Source organism: Ovis aries, chromosome 2 (assembly GCF_016772045.2).
Source record: "Ovis aries strain OAR_USU_Benz2616 breed Rambouillet chromosome 2, ARS-UI_Ramb_v3.0, whole genome shotgun sequence".
NCBI classification, from domain to species: Eukaryota; Metazoa; Chordata; class Mammalia; order Artiodactyla; family Bovidae; genus Ovis; species Ovis aries.
In genome coordinates, this window is record NC_056055.1 from 112670969 (window position 1) to 112693974 (window position 23006).

Below are 23006 nucleotides of genomic sequence, written 5' to 3' on the forward strand. Positions count from 1 at the left end.
TTTTCAAAAAATGAAAGTAAGATGTATCCATAGAAATGATTTCAAATCTATCCCTTAATAACATAATTTTTATAGGTTAGAAAAGATTTGCCATCGCAGCTAGTGGCATTTGAACTCTACTCACTGTACTGAAAAACAAACAAACAAACAAAAAATAGAAAAGATAAAGGACAACAAATAACTCAAGTGCAAAATAAGTTTTCAGAAAAATCTTTTCTAATAACAAATTTCATAGAATAGAGATACAGTAATCTTCAAAGGGAATACTAATCAATATTAGAACTGTTTAATGATTTATCATATGCATCATAGAAATATGGTAAAGTAGCAAAACATAACAGTATATTTTTAAAAAATGTTTCTCTGATCCCTGGTGTATCAAAAATATTTTCTGATAAGAAAAATGTTTCTCTTATCCAGTCTTTTAGCCCCACTTTTTCCCTATTATACACTGTCAGACCAAGGCTGAGAGCTTAACAGGTATTTTTCAAACTCCCCTTCTCTATGGGTTTCAGGGGAGTGCTGGTGAACACTACACCAGTAACTCCAGGACTGCCTTCACTCTATCAAAGGGACAGTAATTCTGTTCACCTCTGCTGTCTCCAGCTTAATCCTCACCTTGCAGACCTCTGGTGTCCCCTAAAAACAGTTCTACATTCAAGATGATCCAAATATGCATTCATTTATGCAGGTAATGTATCTAGCATAAAGAAATTAAATCTTTAATTTGGCAAGACCATATCCATGTCAATCTTAAAGGAAATCAACCCTAAATATTCATTGGAAGGACTGATGCTGAAGCTTAAACTCCGATACTTTGGCCACTTGATACAAAGAGCTGACTCACTGAAAAAGACTGATGCTGGGAAAGACTGAGGGCAAGAAAAGGGGGCGAAAGAAGATGAGATGGTTGGATGGTATCACCGACTCAATGGACATGAGTGTGTGCAAAAGTGAAGGACAGGGAAGCCTGGTGTGCTGCAGTTCATGGCGTTCCAAAGAGCTGGACACAAATGAGAAACCAACAACAACATATCCATGTATGAATGACAGAACATGGATTTACTGAACTGCATATTAGAATATATAGTTCTACAGGAATCAGATACAGGAGATCAGCCCTGGGATTTCTTTTGGAAGGAGTGATGCTAAAGCTGAAACTCCAGTACTTTGGCCACCTCATGAGAAGAGTTGACTCATTGGAAAAGACTCTGATGCTGGGAGGGATTGGGGGCAGGAGGAGAAGGGGATGACAGAGGATGAGATGGCTGGATGGCATCACTGACTCGATGGACATGAGTCTGAGTGAACTCCGGGAATTGGTGATGGACAGGGAGGCCTGGCGTGCTGCGATTCATGGGGTCGCAAAGAGTCAGACACGATTGAGCGACTGAACTGAACTGAAATGAGCAGCAGGCATGGCAGGGCAATGGAATTTCTGGCAGTATAAGAAACTGTTTCTGGGTAATAAAGCAATGATGTAGGAAGTTCTTCTAAAATTTTTTAATATGTGCTTTTTAAAACTTTCCTACTTTTTCCTATTAAAAAAAGATAATGAAATAGTACAGTTTTATTAAAGAAATAAGTAAAACAAAATAAGTCAATAATTTATTTTCTACTAAGCTAAGGACTAAACCTTTATAAAATAAAGCAGCTATAAAGAAAATAGAAAATTTTTCCAAACTTATCAAATTCAAAAAATTTTTTCAGTATATAAATAATTATACTACAACATAACTGTTATCACAACAAACCTAATGCTAGGACTTTTCTGGTGGTCCAGAGGTTGAGAATCCACCTGCCAATGCAGGGGACGTGGGTTTGATGCCTGATCCCGGGAGATTCCACATGCTGTCAGGAAACTAAACCTGTGTGCCACAACTACTGAAGCCTGCATGCTCTAGAGCCCATGCTCTGCAACAAGAGATGCTGCTGCAATGAGAAGCTGGCATGCTGCAACTAGAAAAAGCCTGTACTGCAAGTAGAAAAAGCCTGCATAGCAACAAAGACTCAGCACAGCAAAATAATAATAATAATAATTTTAATTAATTTATTTTTAAAAAGTATACTGACTTTCAGGTCAACATGGTGGAGTAGAAAGACCAGCGTGAAACTCCTGTGAGAGCACCAAAACTGAAACTAGCTGTTAAAAACCATCGACAGGAGAACACTGGAACCCACCAAAAAAAAGATACCCCATGTCTAAAGACAAAGAAAAAGCCACAAGGAGGTGCCAGGAGGGGCTCAGTTGTGATAAAATCAAATCCTATACCTGTCAGGTGGGTGACCCACAAACTGGTGACAGTAATACCAAGGAAGTTCTCCCACTGTTGTGAAGGTTCAGAACTCCGCATCAGTCTTCCCAACCTGGGATCTGGCAAAGGAACTGGGAATCCCCAGGGAGTCTGACTTTGAAGACGAGCAGGATTTGATTACAGGGCTTCCACAAGACTGGGGGAAACAGACTGCACTCCTAGAGGGAAGAAACAAAACCTTGTGTGCACCAAGACCTAGGGGAAAGGAGCAGTGACCCCACTGGAGGCTGAACCGGAGCTAACTGGTAGTGTTGGAGGGCCTCCTGTTGAGGCATGGGTCAGCAGGGCCTCACCGTGGGAATGGGGGCACTGGCAGCAGCAGTCCTGGAAATGGACCCTTGGTATAAGTCCTCCTGGAGGTTGCCACTAACCCTACCAGAGAGGTGGCTAGCCTCAGGCTAAAAAACAAACAATGAAGGAGCACAACTCCACCACCCATCAGCAGACAACTGAATTAAAGTTTTATTGAGCATGGCCCTGCCCACCATTGCAAGACCCAGTTTTCCCAACCAGTCTATCCCGTCAGGAAGCTTACACAAGCCTCTTACCCAACTCCATTAGAGTGCAGACAGAAGAAACAAGAATAATCACAACTCTACAGCTGCTAGAAGAAAAACCACATTATAGAAAGTTATTCAGCATGAAAGAGCAGAAAGTTATGTCCCAGATTAAGGGACAAGATAAAACACCAGAAAAACAACTAAATGAAGATAGGCAAGGAGGCCTGGAGTGCTGTAGTCCACGGGGTCACAAAGAGTCTGACATGACTGAGCAACCGAACTGAACCTTCCAGAGAGAGAATTGAGAATAATGATAGTGAAGATGATCCAGGATCTTGGGAAAACAATGGAGAAGATGCTGGAAGTGTTTGCCAAAGACCTGGAAGAATTGAAGAAGAAAATAACAGATGAACAAAAAACTAGAAGGAACCAATAGCCAAATAATGGAGGTAGGAAAATGGATAGATGACCTGGAGGACAGAATGGTCAAAATCACTGCCACAGAACTACAGAAAAAAGAATGAAGAGACCTCTGGGACAACAATAAACACACCAACATTAACATTATAGGTGTCCCAGAAGGAGAAGAGAGAGAGAAAGGACCCAAGAAAATATTTGAAGAAATATTAGCTGCAAACTTTCTTAACATGGGAAAGGAAATCGTCAAGTCCAGGCAACACACAGAGTCTAAGGCAGGATAAACCAAAGGAGAAAAACACACAGCAATCAATACGACAAAAATTAAAAGCAACAAGGGTAAAATGACAAATAACATACAAGGGAACTTGCACAAGGTTATAAGCTAGTTTCTCAATAGAAACTATACAAGCTAGCAGGGAAGGGCATGATATATTTAAAGTGATGAAAGAGAAGCACCTACAATCAAGAATACTCTACCTGGCAAGACTCTTATTCATATTAATGATCACACCATCATGATTATCTGGGTCATGAAGATCTTTTTTGTACAGTTCTGTGTATTCTTGCCACCTCTTCTTAATATCTTCTCCTTCTGTTAGGTCCATACTATTTCTGTCCTTTATCGAGCCTATCTTTGCATGAAATGTTCCCTTGGTATCCCTAATTTTCTTGAAGAGATCTCTAGTCTTTCCCATTCTATTGTTTTCCTCTATTTCTTTGCATTGATATCTGAGGAAGGCTTTCTTATCTCTCCTTGCTATTCTTTGGAACTCTCCGTTCAAACGGGTATATCTTTCCTTTTCTCCTTTGCTTTTCACTTCTCTTCTTTTCACAGCTATTTGTACGGTCTCCTCAGATAGCCATTTTGCTTTTTTTGCATTTCTTTTTCTTGGGGATGATCTTGATCCCTGTCTCCTGTACAATGTCATGAACCTCCATCCATAGTTCATCGGGCACTCTATCAGATCTAGTCCCTTAAATCTATTTCTCACTTCCACTGTATAATCATAAGAGATTTGATTTAGGTCATACCTGAATGGTCTAGTGGTTTTCCCTACTTTCTTCAATTTAAGTCTGAATTTGGCAATAAGGAGTTCATGTTCTGAGCCACAGTCAGCTCCCGGTCTTTTTGCTGACTGTATAGAGCCTCTCCATCTTCAGCTACAAAGAATATAATCAATCTGATTTTGGTGTTGACCATCTGGTGATGTCCATGTGTAGAGTCTTCTCTTGTATTGTTGCAAGAAGGTGTTTGCTATGACCAGTGCATTCTCTAGGCAAAACTCTATTAGCCTTTGCCCTGCTTCATTCCATACTCCAAGGCCAACTTTGCCTGTTACTCCAGGTGTTTCTTGACTTCCTACTTTTGCATTTTAGTCCCCTATAATGAAAAGGACATCTTTTTGGGTGTTAGTTCTAAAAGGTCTTATAGGTCTTCATAGAACCATTCAGCTTCTTCAGCGTTACTGGTTGGGGCATAGGCATGGATTATTGTGATATTGAATGGTTTGCCTAGAAACGAACAGAGGTCATTCTGTCGTTTTTGACATTGTATCAAATTCTGCATTTCAGACTCTTTTGTTGATCATGATGTCTACTCTATTTCTTCTAAGGGATCCCTGCCCATAGAAGTAGATATAATGGTCATCTGAGTTAAATCGACCCATTCCAGTCCATTTTAGTTCGCTGATTCCTAGAGTGTCGATGTTCACTCTTGCCATCTCCCATTTGACCACTTTCAATTTGCCTTGATTCATGGACCTGACATTCCAGGTTCCTATGCAATATTGCTCTTTACAGCATCAGACCTTGCTTCTATCACCAGTCACATCCACAACTGGGTATTGTTTTTGCTTTGGCTCGATCCCTTCATTCTTTCTGGAGTTATTTCTCCACTGATCTCCAGTAGCATATTGGGCACCTACTGACCGGGGGAGTTCCTCTTTCAATATCCTATCATTTTGCCTTTTCATACTGTTCATGGGGTTCTCAAGCAAGAATACTGAAGTGGTTTGCCATTCCCTTCTCCAATGGACCACATTCTGTCAGACCTCTCCACCATGACCCATCTGTCTTGGGTGGCCCCACACAGCATGGCTTAGTTTCATTTCGTTAGACAAGGCTTGGTCCATGTTATCAGATTGGCTAGTTTTCTGTGATTATGGTTTCAGTGTGTCTGCCCTCTGATGCCTTCTCGCAACATCTACTGTCTTACTTGGGTTTCTCTTACCTTGGACGTGGGGTATCTCTTCACGGCTGCTCCAGCAAAGTGCAGCCGCTGCTCCTTACCTTGGAAGACGGGTATCTCCCATCACAGGGCACTGGAATGCAAAAGTTAGAAGTCAAGAGATACCTGGATAAACAGGCAAGTTTGTCCTCGGAGTACAAAATGAAGCAGGGCAAAGGCTAATAGAGTTTTGCCAAGAGAATGCACTAGTCATAGCAAACACCCTCTTCCAACAACACAAGACAAGACTATATACATGGACTTCACCAGATGGTCAATACCAAAATCAGACTGATTATATTCTTTGTAGCTGAAGATGGAGAAGCTCTATACAGTCAGCAAAAAGAAGACCGGGAGCTGATTGTGGCTCAGATCATGAACTCTCTATTGCCAATTTCAGGCTTAAATTGAAGAACGTAGTAGGGAAAACCACTAGACCATTCAGGTATGACCTAAATCGAATCCCTTATGATTTTATACAGTGGAAGTGACAAATAAGTTAAAGGGATTAGATCTGGTAGACAAAGTGACTGAAGAACTATGGACGGAGGGCCATGACACTGTATAGGAGGCACTGATTAAGACCATCCCCAAGAAAAAGAAATGCAAAAAGGCATAATGGTTTTCTGAGGAGGCCTTACAAATAACTGAGAAAACAAGAGAAGCAAAAGGCAAAGCAGAAAAGGAAAGATATACTCATCTGTATGCAGAGTTCCAGAAACAGCAAACAGATAAGAAAGCCTTCCCAAGTGATCAATGCAAAGAAATAGAGAAAAACAATACAATGAGAAAGACTAGAGATCTCTTCAAGAATATCAGAGATACCAAGGGAATAATTCATGCAAGAATGGGCCCAATAAAGGACAGAAACAGCAAGGACTGAACAAAGCTATGTTTTTTCTAGTAGTCAGTCATGTATGGATGTGAGAGTTGAACCATAAAGAAAACTGAGCACCAAATAATTGATGCTTTTGAGCTGTGGTGTTGGAGAAGACTCTTGAGAGTCCCTTGGACTGCAAGGAGATCAAACCAGTCAATCCTAAAGAAAATCAGTACTGAATATTCATTGGAATGACTGATGCTGAACTAAAGCTCCAATACTTTGGCCACCTGATGCAAAGCACTGACTCATTGGAAAAGGGTACAACAAAGGATGAGATGGCTGGAAGCGATCACCAACTCAATGGACGTGATAAGCAAGCTCTGGGCATTGGTGATGGACAGGGAAGCCTGGCTGCTGCAGACCATGGGACACGAAGAGTTGGACATGACTGAGCAACTGAACTGAACAGCCTAGTGGTTTTCCCTACCCTCTTCAATTTAAGCCTGAATTATGCAATAAAGAGCTCATGATCTGAGCCACAGTCAACTCCATGTTTTGTTTTTGCTGACTGTATAGAACTTCTCCAATTTTGGCTGCAAAGAACATAATCAACTGGATTTCCATATTGACCATTTGGTGATGTCCATGTGTAGAGTCATCTCTTGGGTTGCTGGAAAGGGTGTTTGCTATGACCAGTGTGTTCTCTTGGCAAAAGTCTGTTAATCTTTCTTGTGCTTCATTTGGTACTCCAACACCAAACTTGACAGTTACTCCAGGTATCTCTTGACTTCCTACTTTTGCATTTCAATTTCCAATCATGAAAAGGACATCTTTTTCTGGTGTTAGTTCTAGAAGATCTTGTAGGTCTTCATAGAAGTGGTCAACTTCAGCTTCTTTCACATCATTGGTTGGGACACACACTTGGATTACTGTGATGTTGAATAAGGCTTGCCTTGGAAACAAACTGAGATTATTCTGTTGTTTTTGAGACTGCATCCAAGCACTGCATTTCCAAGAGCTAATCCATTTCTTCTAATGGATTCTTGCCTATAGTAGTAGATATGATGATCATCTGAATTAACTTCACCCATTCCTGTTCACATTCATTCAGTAAATCCTAAGATGTCAATGTTCAATCTTGCCATCTCCTGGTTACCCACATCTAATTTATCTTAATTCATGCATCTAACATTCCAGATCCCTATGCAATATTTTTTTGTATTTATTGGACTTTCTTTCAGCACCAGACACATTCAAAGCTGAACGTCATTCCCACTTCGGCCCAGCCACTTCATTCTTACTGCAGTTATCAGTAATTGACCTTCACTCTTCTGCAGTAGTATATTGGACACCTTCCAATTTGGGTGGCCATCTTTTTGCCTTTTTATACTGTCCCTAGGGTTCTCCAGGCAAGAATACTCTTCAGTTCAGTTCAATCGCTCAGTTGTGTCCGACTCTTGAATTGTGACCCCATGAATTGCAGCACGCCAGGTCTCCCTGTCCATCACCAACTTCCAGAGTTCACTCAAACTCATGTCCACTGAGTTGGTGATGCCATCCAACCATCTCATCCTCTGTTGTCCCCTTCTCCTCCTGCCCCCAATCCCTCCCAGCATCAAAGTCTTTTCCAATGAGTCAACTCTTCGCATGAGGTGGCCAAAGTATTGGAGTTTCAGCTTCAGCATCATTCCTTCCAAAGAAATCCCAGGGCTGATCTCTGTCAGAATGGACTGGTTGCATCTCCTTGCAGTCCAAGGGACTCTCAAAAGTCTTCTCCAACACCACAGTTCAAAAGCATCAATCCTTCGGCGCTCAGCTTTCTTCACAGTCCAACTCTCACATCCATACATGACTACTGGAAAAACCATAGCCTTGACTAGATGGACCTTAAGTCGGCAAAGTAATGTCTCTGCTTTTTAATATGCTATCTAGGTTGGTCATAACTTTTCTTCCAAGGAGTAAGCGTCTTTTAATTTCATGGCTGCAGTCACCATCTGCAGTGATTTTGGAGCCCCCAAAAATAAAGTCTGACACTGCTTCCACTGTTTCCCCATCTATTTCCCATGAAGTGATGGGACCAGATGCCATGATCTTTGTTTTCTGAATCCTGAGCTTTAGGCTCAAGGAGATTTTCACTCTCCTCTTTCTTTTCCATCAAGAGGCTTTTTCGTTCTTCTTCACTTTCTGCCATAAGGGTGGTATCATCTGCATATCTGAGGTTATTGGTATTTCTCCTGGCAATCCTGGTATCAGCTTGTGCTTCTTCTAGCCCAGCATTTCTCATGTTGTATTCTGCATATAAGTTAAATAAATGGGGTAACAATATACAGCCTTGACATACTCCTTTCCCTATCTGGAATCAGTGGGTTGCAATTTTCTTCTCCAGTGGACCACGTTCTGTCAGAACTCTTCACTATATCCTGTCCACCTTGGGCAGCCATGCAGTGCATGGCTCATAAATTTATGGAGTTACACAAGCCTCTTTGACACAGCAAGGCTGTGATCCATGAAGGGAAAACAAACATACATACATACATGTAAAAAAAAAAACAAACTTATATACAGAATATATAAAGAAATCTTACACATAATGAAAAAAGAATAGACAACACAATTATTTAAAATGGATGAAATACTTGAGCTGACACTTCACAAACACAGTCACAAGACAAATATATAAAAAGGATATAAACTTCATTGATCATTAGGAAGATGGAAAATAAGGCCACACTGTACACATCAGAATCATTAACAATGAAATACCATATGTGGGTGAAGATGTAGAGCCTGGTTTACTGGAGGGTAAATTGATTTAACCACTCTGGAAAATTTTGGCAGTATATAGCAAACTGAATGAAACTGCAGTTTATTCCTAGGTAGAAACAAGAAAAAAAACATATACACAGTCACCAACAGACATATACAGGAAATACCATAGCCAGTATGCGTAATAGGCAAACACAGGGAACCCAAATGTCCATCAACAAAAGAATGGATTTCTGTGGTTTGCCAAAAGGAATCTCAGGACTCAGAAACTGTTACATTCACAGTTACAATTTAACAAAAGGATATATATAGCTCAGAACTGCAAAAACACTGTTGTTGCCTGAAGTTGAATAGCTTAATAAGTAAGTGCTTCTCAGTTTGTTGTGTTCCTCTGGTTGAATTCCAGAGTACTGAAATGGTTGTTTATGATTGTTTTGTCCAACTTTATTAGGACAGAATTTGTTGACCATCTGTTCCATCATACCAAAGTGAAAATTCTGATGGTAAAATTCTGAAAAAAGTGAAAATTCTGGTGGCGCAGGTGAGATGAACTTCACCTCCAAGTCCCTTAACACCTGTGACAATTCAAGTATGATGAGAGTCCCGAATGGAAAAGACGGAAGTGAAAGTGAAAGTGAAGTCACTCGGTCGTGTCCGACTCTTTGCAACCCCATGGACTGTAACTTACCAGGCTCCTCTGTCCGTGGGATTCTCCAGGCAAGAATACTGGAGTGGGTTGCCAGTTCCTTCTCCAGGGGATCTTCCCGACCCAAGGATTGAACCTGGGTCTCCCACCTTGCAGGCAGACGCTTTAACCTCTGAGCCACCAGGGAAGCCCCAGAAAAGACAGAAATGGCAGCAAAAATATTTGAAACAATAATGGCCAAAACTTCCCAAATTTGATTAAAATACACACATACACACACACATGCACACATATGGGAGTGGGTTGCCAGTTCCTTCTCCAGGGCATCTTTCCTATCCAGGGAATGTATCTCTTACATCCACCTGCACTGGCAGGTGGGTTCTTTACCACTTAGCACCACCTCAGTTCAATTCAGTCAGTCAGTCAGTCATGACTGACTCTTTGCAACTCCATGGAATGTAGTATACCAGGCTTGTCCATCATCAGCTCCTGGAGATTGCTCAAACTCATGTCTACCAAGTTGGTGATGACATCCAACCATTTCATCCTCTGTCATCCCCTTCTCCTCCTGCCTTCAATCTATCCCAGCATCAGGGTTTTTTCCAGTGAATCAGTTCTTCACATCAGGTGGCCAAAGTATTGAAGCTTCAGCTTCAGCATCAGTCCTTCCAATGAATACTCAGGACTGATTTCCTTAGGACTCACTGGTTTGATCTTCTTGCAGTCCAAGGGACTCTCAAGAGTTTTCTCCAACACCACTGTTCAAAAGCATCAGTGGATTGCTACATCAAAACTGCTTAAAGAGTGGTTTCAAAACTGCCACCTGGGAAGCCATATATATATATATATAAATCTACAGACCTCAGAAGCTAAACAAGCCACAAGTAAATAATCAAAAGAGAGAATTTCTTGGCGGTCCAGTGCTTAGGACTCTGCACTTTCATTACCACAGCCCAGGTTCAACCCCTCATCAAGGAACCAAGATCCTCCAAGCTGCAAGACATGGCTAAAAGACAAATAAAGAAACAAACACAACACAGTTCCACACCTAGACACATTACAGCAAAAACTGTTGAAGACAAAGAGAAAATCTCTAAAGCAGCATGAAAAAGAAAATGAGTTACTACTTATAGTAGGGCCCAACAAATTTACTGTGTAAAGGAACATAAATATAAGATAAATATTTTAGATAAGATGGTCTGTGTTACAACTACTCAACTCTGCCACTGTAGAACAAAAGCTTTCACATTCAGTCGGCACTGCTGTGGTCCAAGAAAATTTTACATTTGAATTTCATACAGTTTTCATGTGGAACCAAAAACATACTTTCTAGAAATGCCAAAAAAAAAAAAAAATTTAGTACACAGATCACATAAAAACAGGTAGTGTGCCAGATTAAGCCTGTGGACCATAGTTTACAGACCCTCTGACATCAAGTGGACTAAAATACTTATTAACAACTCTCTTCCCATCAGATGTAATAGATGCCAGAAAGCAATATAATGATATATAAAAAGTGCTGAAAAAATTATTTAAAAATCTAGAATGCACACCAAATATTTTATATACCAAATTCTAAGACAAAGAGACCCAACAACAGTCACCCTGCATTGATATTTTCATGTCAACTCTTCTTAAAATTATATTAACTTGGTAAGCTGGAAATCAGCATTTTTTAAAGCATTCACAAGTTTATAGATATAAAAGCATGCTACAGATTACAACATACAACACACAATAAGACAGGAATAAATGCCAAAAAAAGATCATTGCATCTGAGTAGCTGAGACATGGTGACTGTCAGCTGCGCAAAGGAAGGTGAAGATTTAATGTCATCGTATTAATGCACTGGGCTCCCTTGGTGGCTCTGTGGTGAAGAGTCCATCTGCCAGTGCAGGAGACACAGGGGATGCAGGTTTGATCCCTGGGTCAGAAAGATCCCCTGGAGTAGGAAATGGCAACCCACTCCAGTATTTTTGCTTGGAAAATTCTGTTAGGAGAAGCACACCGACTGAAACTGCCCACCCTGGCCAGGCACCATAGTAACCATTTGCATGAGTTGTTTTAAGACAGGAGGTCCTGGAAAGGAAAGCGGAACTAAGAAGCCACCACCAACCACCAGAAGAGTTCAGGAAAGGTCAAAAGGTGACCACGTATTCAACCACCTCCCAGAATCCTTCTCTCTGGCATCCGTCTTGACTGAGCAATGTGTACACCACCAGGAAGGACTCTGAGTCAGAATGACTGGCCAAAGACAACCTGGAAACTAATCTCATCACCATATAACCCAAGACTGCGAGCAATGTGGCAGAGCAGTTCTTCTGAGTTCACTTACCCAACTGCTCTCCGCCCAGACACCCCTTCCCAATAAAAATCTTTCTCTGTCAGCATATGTATCTTCTCGGACAATTCATTTCCAAGTGTTAGACAAGAGACCACTACTGGGGCCTGGAAGGTGTCCCCCTTCCTGCAACAATTCCATGGACAGAGGAGCCTGGTGGGCTACAGTCCACAGGGCTGCAAAGCGTCAGACACGACAGAGGGATTGAGCACACAAATATACATCATGTACTTTTATACAAGTACTTTTAGTGAATGGTACTTATTTTAATAATTATATGACACACAAAAGCATAGTGAGAGGGTAACAAGTAGGAAGGCTAGGGGACCCCAAGTGGAGGAAATAGACTGCAAGTGGAGGATTTTGTTTTTTCCTTCTCTATACAAATAAAAAGTTTTCTTTTAACTATGTATTTGCTTGGAAATCTGCCTTTCTTTAAGACTCATGTCAATTGTTTTATGGCCAGGGATGTTCACTTTGTGCAAATGCCATCTCAAAATGCATGTTGTGGGAGAGAGGACTGATACAACTCTCTCAGTTTTCAGGTGATTCTTTAACAGATATATAACTCCTTGCTAAAAACTAGCACACTTCCTGCCCTCTGCTGAAGCCCATGTCAGAGGCTGCCTCTATTGCTTTATACTTAAAAAAAATTTTATTACACAAAAGCTTCAAGTGATCAAGTCTCATCTCTGACCCTGGATGGATATCCTCTCCTCCGAAGGTCACGATTTGCAGCGTAGCTCACGGCTTGCAGCAGCAACCTTTCAGTAGGTTCTTGGTACCATGGTCAAAAACACCATTAGGAAATTGTCAAAATCATATAAAATGAGACTGGAACACCTTATGAAGCAAACAATGTCAATTTGCTTATAGTCAGAACTTTACTTCCTTTTCAAGTGCAGAGCAAATCATGCCTCAAAGTGCCTGTGTACTCTGCCAAAAATGCCTGAAAAACAACTCTATCCATCCATCCACCTCACTTCTCAAGAGAAAACACTGGTTATGCAAAGGAAGCAAATGGGCTGGACTGTGGAGCTGATGAGATAGGCTACATGTCTGTTATATGAACATATATGTTGAGAGTAAGTAAGGAGGTATAGGAAAACTGAATGTGGCAGCAAAGCGTTTGAAGAACATTCTTTGGATTAGCAGATCACCATACAGAGAAAAGATGGGGTGGTAGGAAGAAATATTGAGTCCTTGAATTTTTAGCAGGATTTCTGAAATGTGAGTTTACAAAAGAAAATCTGCAAATTGCAAAAAATAAAATTCTTCACTCATAAGAATTAATATTAAGCACATCTTTATTGAAATACATCCTCTATTTAAATAGACTTTAAGACTTTTAAAGAAATTTAATCAGATGACTTTATATTAAAATCAGATCAGGCACTCTAAAAGGATACACATTTTGACGAGAGGGTAGAATATCAAACAGGAATGTAAGACAAGAGAGAAGTCATTTTTATGTATGAGCTAATAGTACTATTGGAAGGTTAAGGCCATTATGTAAAGCCAACTTTGTGGTTTCGCTTCAGTATATTAGGGGTGGAGACCTTTCTGATGGTGCCTAATTAACAAACTAAAGCTGTAATCTAGGACATGACCACATGAGAGAGGCAACAAATCTCACAGAGAAAATAACAGGTAAATTCTTGGGAATTCCCTGGTGATCCAGTGGTTCAGCATCTGCCTTCCAGTGCAGGGGATGCAGATTCAGTCTTTGTCACGGAATTAAAATCCCACGTGCCATGGACAACTAAGCCCACGCATGCACATGTCACAGCTAGAGTCCATGTGCTCTGCAGATGCCATGCAGCAACTAGAGATAAGGCCACATACCACAATAAAGAGCCTGTGTGCCACAACTAGCAAAAACAAAACAAAACAAAAAATGTTTTTAAAAAGTCGTTTTAGTTCTTTGGCCCATTTTTTGATTGGGTCGTTTATTTTCTGGAGTTGAGCTGCAGAAGTTGCTTGTATATTTTTGAGATTAGTTGTTTGTCAGTTGCTTCATTTGCTATTATTTTCTCCCATTCAGAAGGCTGTCTTTTCACCTTGCTTATATTTTCCTTTGTTGTGCAGAAGCTTTTAATTTTAATTAGATCCCATTTGTTTATTTTTGCTTTTATTTCCAGAATTCTGGGAGGTGGATCATAGAGGATCCTGCTGTGATTTATGTCTGAGAGTGTTTTGCCTATGTTCTCCTCTAGCAGTTTTATAGTTTCTGATCTTACATTTAGATCTTTAATCCATTTTGAGTTTATTTTTGTGTGCGGTGTTAGAAAGTGATCTAGTTTCATTCTTTTACAAGTGGTTGACCAGTTTTCCCAGCACCACTTGTTAAAGAGATTGTCTTTACTCCATTGTATATTCTTGCCTCCTTTGTCAAAGATAAGGTGTTCATATGTGTGTGGATTTATCTCTGGGCTTTCTATTTTGTTCCATTGATCTATATGTCTGTCTTTGTGCCAGTACCATACTGTCTTGATGACTGTGGCTTTGTAGTAGAGCCTGAAGTCAGGCAAGTTGATTCCTCCAGTTCCATTCTTCTTTCTCAAGATTGCTTTGGCTATTCGAGGTTTTTTGTATTTCCATACAAATCTTGAAATTATTTGTTCTAGTTCTGTGAAAAATGTGGCTGGTAGCTTGATAGGGATTGCATTGAATTTGTAAATTGCTTTGGGTAGTATACTCATTTTCACTATATTGATTCTTCCAATCCATGAACATGGTATATTTCTCCATCTATTAGTGTCCTCTTTGATTTCTTTCATCAGTGTTTTATAGTTTTCTATATATAGGTCTTTAGTTTCTTTAGGTAGATATATTCCTAAGTATTTTATTCTTTTCGTTGCAATGGTGAATGGAATTGTTTCCTTAATTTCTTTTTCTACTTTCTCATTATTCGTGTATAGGAATGCAAGGGATTTCTGTGTGTTGATTTTATATCCTGCAACTTTACTATATTCATTGATTAGTTCTAGTAATTTTCTGGTGGAGTCTTTAGGGTTTTCCATGTAGAGGATCGACATTTCTCCAAAGAAGACATACGGATGGCTAACAAACACATGAAAAGATGCTCAACATCACTCATTATTAGAGAAATGCAAATCAAAACCACAATGAGGTACCACTTCACACCAGTCAGAATGTCTGTGATCCAAAAATCTGCAAGCAATAAATGCTGGAGAGGGTGTGGAGAAAAGGGAACCCTCCTACACTGTTGGTGGGAATGCAAACTAGTACAGCCACTATGGAGAACAGTGTGGAGATTCCTTAAAAAATTGCAAATAGAACTACCTTATGACCCAGCAATCCCACTTCTGGGCATACACACCGAGGAAACCAGAATTGAAAGAGACACATGTACCCCAATGTTCATCGCAGCACTGTTTATAATAGCCAGGACATGGAAACAACCTAGATGTCCATCAGCAGATGAATGGATAAGAAAGCTTTGGTACATATACACAATGGAGTATTACTCAGCAGTTAAAAAGAATTCATTTGAATCAGTTCTGATGAGATGGATGAAACTGGAGCCGATTATACAGAGTGAAGTAAGCCAGAAAGAAAAACACCAATACAGTATACTAACACATATATATGGAATTTAGGAAGATGGCAATGACGACCCTGTATGCAAGACAGGGAAAGAGACACAGATGTGTATAACGGACTTTTGGACTCAGAGGGAGAGGGAGAGGGTGGGATGATTTGGGAGAATGACATTCTAACATGTATACTATCATGTGAATTGAATCGCCAGTCTATGTCTGACGCAGGATGCAGCATGCTTGGGGCTGGTGCATGGGGATGACCCAGAAAGATGTTATGGGGAGGGAGGTGGGAGGGGGGTTCATGTTTGGGAATGCATGTAAGAATTAAAGATTTTAAAATTTAAAAAATAAAAAAAAAATAAAAAGTCGTAAATTGTTCTACACTACTTAAATCAGTCCTAATGAATGCTAGGATGCAGTCAGACTACAAAATATGATTGTGTGTATACCACAGTATATCTCCAAACTCTGATCTCAGGACTTTTTCTTGCTTTGGAAACAGAACAGAGTACTTGCTATCTACTAGCTACAGGAGAAGTTGGGGCAGGGGTAAGCAATACACGTGAACCATCATCCTGAAATTATACCAAGGTGGATGACAGAATCAAGATTCCAAGAACTGGAAACAGGATATTAGTAAACTCCATCATAAAGGAAGAGAATAACAAACTCCAGCTGTCATGAAACAAACCCTGTATTTGCCCCTTCCTTTTTGAACAACCTAATCTGCGGAAAATTCTGAAAGAGATGGGAATACAGACCACCTGACCTGCCTCTTGAGAAACCTATATGCAGGTCAGGAAGCAACAGTTAGAACTGGACATGGAACAACAGACTGGTTCCAAACAGGAAAAGGGGTACGTCAAGGCTGTATATTGTCACCCTGCTTATTTAACTTATATGCAGAGTACATCATGAGAAATGCTGGGCTGGAAGAAGCAGAAACTGGCATCAAGATTGCCGGGAGAAATATCAATAACCTCAGATATGCAGATGACACCACCCTTATGGCAGAAAGTGAAAAGGAACTAAAAAGCCTCTTGATGAAAGTGAAACTGGAGAGTGAAAATGTTGGCTCAAAGCTCAACATTCAGAAAACAAAGATCATGGAATCTGATGCCATCACTTCCTGGAAAAAGATGGGGAAATAGTGTCAGACTTTATTTTTTGGGGCTCCAAAATCACTGCAGATGGTGACTGCAGCCATGAAATTAAATGACGCTTACTCCTTGGAAGAAAAGTTATGACCAACCTAGATAGCATATTAAAAAGCAGAGACATTAATTTGCCAACAAAGGTCTGTCTAGTCAAGGCTATGGTTTTTCCAGTGGTCATGTATGGATGTGAGAGTTGGATTGTGAAGAAAGCTGAGCACTGAAGAATTGATGCTTTTGAACTGTGGTGTTGGAGAAGACTCTTAAGAGTCCCTTGGACTGCAAGGAGATGCAACCAGTCCATTCTGAAGGAGATCAGCTCTAGGATTTCTTTGGTGGGAATGATGTTGAAGCCTGAAACTCCAGTACTTTGGCCACCTCATGCGAAGAGTTGACTCATTGGAAAAGACTCTGATGCTGGGAGGGATTGGGGGCAGGAGGAGAAGGGGGCAACAGAGGATGAGATGGCTGGATGGCATCACTGACTCGATGGACATGAGTCTGAGTGAACTCTGGGAGTTGGTGATGGACAGGGAGGCCTGGCGTGCTGCAATTCACGGGGTCACAAAGAGTCAGACACGACTGAGCGACTGAACTGAACTGAATACTATCACTTCTCTGTCCAACCAGAAAAGGCAGAAAGTGGAGGGTGTATGCCAGAGCAAATCTTTCTTTTTTAAAAAAGGAGTAAACCAGTTCTCCCACATCAAAAAAAAAACAAAGAAACCAACAAAGTTACCCAACTATGGTGTAAAGTCTGGAGGAGACAATAAAGTAAAAGACATTTAGTTTAATTTAGAAACACCAAAAGCTTAGAAAAAGCATGAGAACATGGGCTTCCTTTGTGGCTCAGCTGGTAAAGAATCTGCCCACAATGTTTGATCCCTGGGTCGGGAAGATTTCCTGGAGAAGGGAAAGGCTACCCACTCCAGTATTCTGGCCTGGAGAATTCCATGGATTGTATAGCCCATGGGGTTGCAAAGAATTGGACACAACTGAGCAACTTTCACTAACTGAGCAATACTTTGTCTATGACACTGTAGAGTGACACTAGCAAATCTGTACTTCTCACATAACTAATCATTTTAACCAAACCTTTGCAAGCAGTAAAACTGCTCAGAATCTGCAAAGAGGCACTTGAACAGCATTTTAGCTGCCTTCTAAGATTGCATTCCAGATCTAATAGGGACACAGAAACCCTAAGAAAATTATCTGTTTTGGGCAGTAAGAAAGAAGATATACTAGACCCCTGGGGCACTTTAGCTAATCAATTAAATTTAAAGTGAAGTGAAGTTGCTCGGTCGTGTCCGACTCTTTGCAACCCCATGGACTGTAGCCTACCAGGCTCCTAAGTCCATGGGATTTTCCAGGTAAGAATACTGGAGTGGGTTTCCATTTCCTTCTCCAGGAGATCTTCCCAACCCAGGGGTCGAACCCACGTCTCCCGCATTGTAGGCAGATGCTTTACAGTCAGAGCTACCAACAGGGATCTGATAATCTGGCAGCAGCTGGCGACAGTGCAGGTGCAAGGGCGTCAGCTGTGCAACAGCACAGGGATGGCCAAGAGGAGCTACCCCACGTCCAAGGTCGGGACGGCTGAGAGGAGATACCCCACATCCATGGTCGGGGCAGCAGCCAAGAGGAGCTACCCCATGCCCAAGCTAAGGGGCGGCAACTGAGAGGAGCTACCCCACGTTCAAGGTCAGGGCGGCCGAGAGGAGCTACCCCGCATCCAAGGAGCAGCTGGGAGAAGCTACCAAACGCACAAGCTCAGGGATAGCTGCCAAGAGGAGCTACCCCATATCCAAGGTAAGGAGAGTGGCTGCACTTTGCTGGAGCAGCCGTGAAGAGATACCCCACGTTCAAGGTAAGAAAATCCAAGTAAGACGGTAGGTGCTGAGAGGGCAGACAGATTGAAACCACAATCACAGACAACTAGCCAATATGATCACACGGACCACAGCTTGTTTAACTCAATGAAATTAAGCCATTCTGTGTGGGGTCACCCAAGATGGAGGGGTCATGGTGGAGAGGTCTGACAGAATGTGGTCCACTGGAAAAGGGAATGGCAAACCACTTCAGTATTCTTGCCTGGAGAACCCTATGAACAGTATGAAAAGGCAAAAAGTTAGGACACTGAAAGAGGAACTCCCCAGGTCAACAGATGCCCAATATGCTACTGGAGATCACTGCAGAAGTAACTCCAGAAAGAATGAAGGGAGGGAGCCAAAGCAAAAACAATACCCAGTTGTGGATGTGACTGGTGATAGAAGCAAGGTCTGATGCTGTAAAGAGCAATATTGCACAGGAACCTGGAATGTTAGGTCCATGAATCAAGGCAAATTGGAAGTGGTCAAACAGGAGATGGTAAGAGTGAACATCGACATTCTAGAAATCAGCAAATTAAACTGGACTGGAATGGGTGAATTAAGCTCAGATGACCATTATATCTACTACTGTGGGCAGGAATCCCTTAGAAGAAATGGAGTAGCCATCATGGTCAACAAAAGAGTCAGAAATGCAGTACTTGGATGCAATCTCAAAAACGACAGAATGATCTCTGTTTGTTTCCAAGGCAAGCCATTCAATATCACGGTAATCCAAGTCTATGCCCCGACCAGTAATGCTGACGAAGCTGAAGTTGAATGGTTCTATGAAGACCTACAAGACCTTTTAGAACTAACACCAAAAAAAGATGTCCTTTTCATTATAGGGGACTGGAATGCAGAAGTAGGAAGTCAAGAAACACCTGGAGTTAACAGGCAAATTTGGCCTTGGAGTACAGAATGAAGCAGGGCAAAGGCTAATAGAGTTTTGCCAAGACAACACACTGGTCATAGCAAACATCCTCTTCCAATAACACAAGAGAAGACTCTACACATGGACATTACCAGATGGTGAACACCAAAATCAGATTGATTATATTCTTTGTAGCCAAAGATGGAGAAGCTCTATACAGTCAACAAAAACAAGACCAGGAGCTGACTGTGGCTCAGAACATGAACCCCTATTGCCAAATTCAGACTTGGGGAAAACTACTAAAACATTCAGGTATGACCAAAATCAAATCCCTTATGATTACACAGTGGAAGTAAGAAATAGATTTAAGGGACTAGATCTGATAGAGTGCCTGATGAACTATGGATGGAGGTTTGTGACACTGTACAGGAGACAGGGATCAAGATCATCCCCAAGAATAAGAAATACAAAAAAGCAAAATGGCTGTCTGAGGAGGCCTTACAAATAGCTGTGAAAAGAAGAGAAGTGAAAAGCAAAGGAGAAAAGGAAAGATATACCTGTTTGAACTCAGAGTTCCAAAGAATAACAAGGAGAGATAAGAAAGCCTTCTTCAGCGATCAATGCAAAGAAACAGAGGAAAACAACAGAATAGAAAAGACTAGAGATTTCTCCAGAGATACCAAGGGAACATTTCATGCAAAGATGGGCTCGATAAAGGACAGAAATGGTATGGACATAACAGAAGCATAAGATATTAAGAAGAGGTGGCAAGAATACACAGAAGACCTATATAAAAAAGATCTCTATGACCCAGATAATCACGATGGTGTGATCACTCACCTAGAACCAGACATCGGGAATGTGAAGTCAAGTGGGCCTTAGGAAATATTACTATGAACAGAGCTAGTGGAGGTGATGGAATTCTAGTTGAGCTATTTCAAATCCTAAAAGATGATGCTGTGAAAGTGCTGCACTCATTATGCCAGCAAATTTGGAAAACTCAGCAGTGGCCACAGGACTGGAAAAGGTCAGTTTTCATTCCAATCCCAAAGAAAGGCAATGCCAAAGAATGCTCAAACTACTGCACAATTGCACTCATCTCACATGCTAGTAAAATATTGTTCAAAATTCTCCAAGCCAGGCTTCAGCAATACATGAACCATGAACTTCCAGATGTTCAAGCTGGTTTTAGAAAAGGCAGAGGAACCAGAGATCAAATTGCCAAAGCCACTGGATCATCAAAAAAGCAAGAGAATTCCAGAAAAACATCTATTTCTGCTTTATTGACTATGCCAAAGCCTTTGACTGTGTGGATCACCACAAACTGTGGAAAATTCTCAAAGAGATGGGAATACCAGACTACCTGACCTGCCTCTTGAGGAACCTGTATGAAGGTCAGGAAGCAACAGTTAGAACTGGACATGGAACAACAGACTGGTTCCAAATTGAGAAAGGAGTATGTCAAGGCTGTATAATGTTACCCTGCTTATTTCACTTATATGCAGAGTACATCATGAGAAACGCTGGGCTGGATGAAGCTGAGGGTGGAATCAAGATTGCTGGGAGAAATATCAATAACCTCAGATATGCAGATGACACCACCCTTGTTGCAGAAAGTGAAAAAGAACTAAGGAGCCTCTTGATGAAAGTCAAAGAGGAGAGTGAAAAAGTTGGCTTAAAGCTCAACATTCAGAAAACTAAGATCATGGCATCTGGTCCCATCACTCTTGGCAAATAGATGGGGAAACAGTGGCTGACTTTATTTTTTGGGGCTCCAAAATCACTGCAGATGGTGACTGCAGCCATGAAATTAAAAGATCCTTAGAAGGAAAGTTATGACCAACCTAGACAGCATATTAAAAAGCAGACATTATTTTGTCAACAAATGTCCGTCCAGTCAAGGCTATGGTTTTTCCAGTGGTCATGTATGGATGTGAGAGTTGGACTGTAAAGAAAGCTGAGGGCAGAAGAATTGATGCTTTTGAACTGTGGTGTTAGAGAAGACTTTTGAGAGTCCCTTGGACTGCAAGGAGATCCAACCAGTCCATCCTAAAGGAAATCAGACTTGGGTATTCATTGGGAGGACTGATGCTGAAGATGAAACTCTAATACTTTGGCCACCTGATGGGAAGACCTGACTCATTTGAAAAGACCGTGACGTTGGGAAAAATTGAGGGCAGGAGGAGAAGCAGATAACAGAGGATGAGATGGCTGGATGGCATCACTGACTCGATGGACATGAGTTTGGGTAAACTCTGGGAGTTGGTAATGGACAGGGAGGCCTGGCATGCTGCAGTTCATGGGGTTACAAAGAGTCGGACATAATTGAGCGACTGAACTGACTGACTGACTTATAATCTGGTATAGGGTCAAAATTTCCCAAGGATTTTAACTGTCTGGAAGGTGGTTTTAGAATTTCTTATATGATATCAAAAAGACTAAAGTATTCCTCATTTCACTTTGAATTTTTATCAAATAAAGAATGGTTACAGAATAACTTCTGCATTGAGAAACCTGATGAACAACTACAAGTATAGACAACTGGTTGCATCAGAAAAGCACTATTTTGAAACTCTGAACTTTGCAACCTAAAGACACTTGAGGAGGGGTGGGTGGGAATCAGAAAACATGGGTCAAAAATTAAATTACAACAGTCTGTTAAAATGAATAGACTGGTTGTCTATATTTATATTAAAAATATGTCTTAGAGAAGCAATCACTCAAGACACATGTGCCTGTAACACGTACATTTATTCAAAGAAAATGCGCATTTTACACCTCTGTCCCAGGCAGCCCTAGGCACTAGGGACATAGTGAAGAACATGGCAGGCAGGATCTCATGAAACTTGAAATGGAGACCACTCATCCCTCAGTAACTAATAACCAATAAACTTCGACAGTAAAGGATTGATGAAGAAAAAGGCAATGCAATGAAAAAGAATAAAACAGAGGATTAAAAACACAGGCAGTTTAACCTTACTATTTCATCCAAGATGTAATTTTAAATGTGCTAGAAGAATTAAAAACTTTAAAAAGTGTATAGCAATGTAATAAGTAAAGGTAATAGTCACCCTCTCAAATTCTCTATTTTCTAAACCTAATTTGGGAACAAAGTTTACCTGGATGCAAAGGGATCCTCTGGTAAGGCAAAATAGTGACTGGGAAGAGTTAATCAACGACGATTTTTATAAAACAATTTAAGACAACTGAACTCTTAAGGGCAATTAAAATGCCTTTATTAAAACTGAGTGTCAATAGTTACTAGGCACTTAAAGTCTGCACCCCAGTCTTTTCTTCAGCATCTCCCTTTCCTCTAACCACATCACATATCAGACCTCGGGATTAAATGGCCTCTGCAAAGAAATGGCTATAGGTCAGCTACCAAAAATGGAAATTCTTCCTTCTTTCATTCATCACTGTCACTGTTATATAGCACTTACCGATCTCCTATTACTATGTTCTTAACTCAAAGGCTGTTACACCCATACTAAGTTACAAACTTCAACAAA

At 40.9% G+C, this 23006-nt stretch overlaps 1 protein-coding gene across 6 annotated transcripts in view; it reads right to left on the reverse strand.

Annotated features, from left to right (window-relative positions):
- MFSD14B (major facilitator superfamily domain containing 14B) overlaps positions 1-23006 on the reverse strand; it is a 122014-nt gene that overhangs the window by 52053 nt on the left and 46955 nt on the right. For 2 of the 6 annotated variants that reach the window (XM_060409585.1, XM_060409586.1), the window contains exon 3: positions 5466-5556. The exons of the other annotated variants lie outside the window; for them this stretch is intronic. The gene's annotated coding sequence lies outside the window, so the exon portion shown is untranslated. The remainder of the gene's footprint in view (positions 1-5465; positions 5557-23006) is intronic. 6 annotated transcript variants of the gene reach the window in all.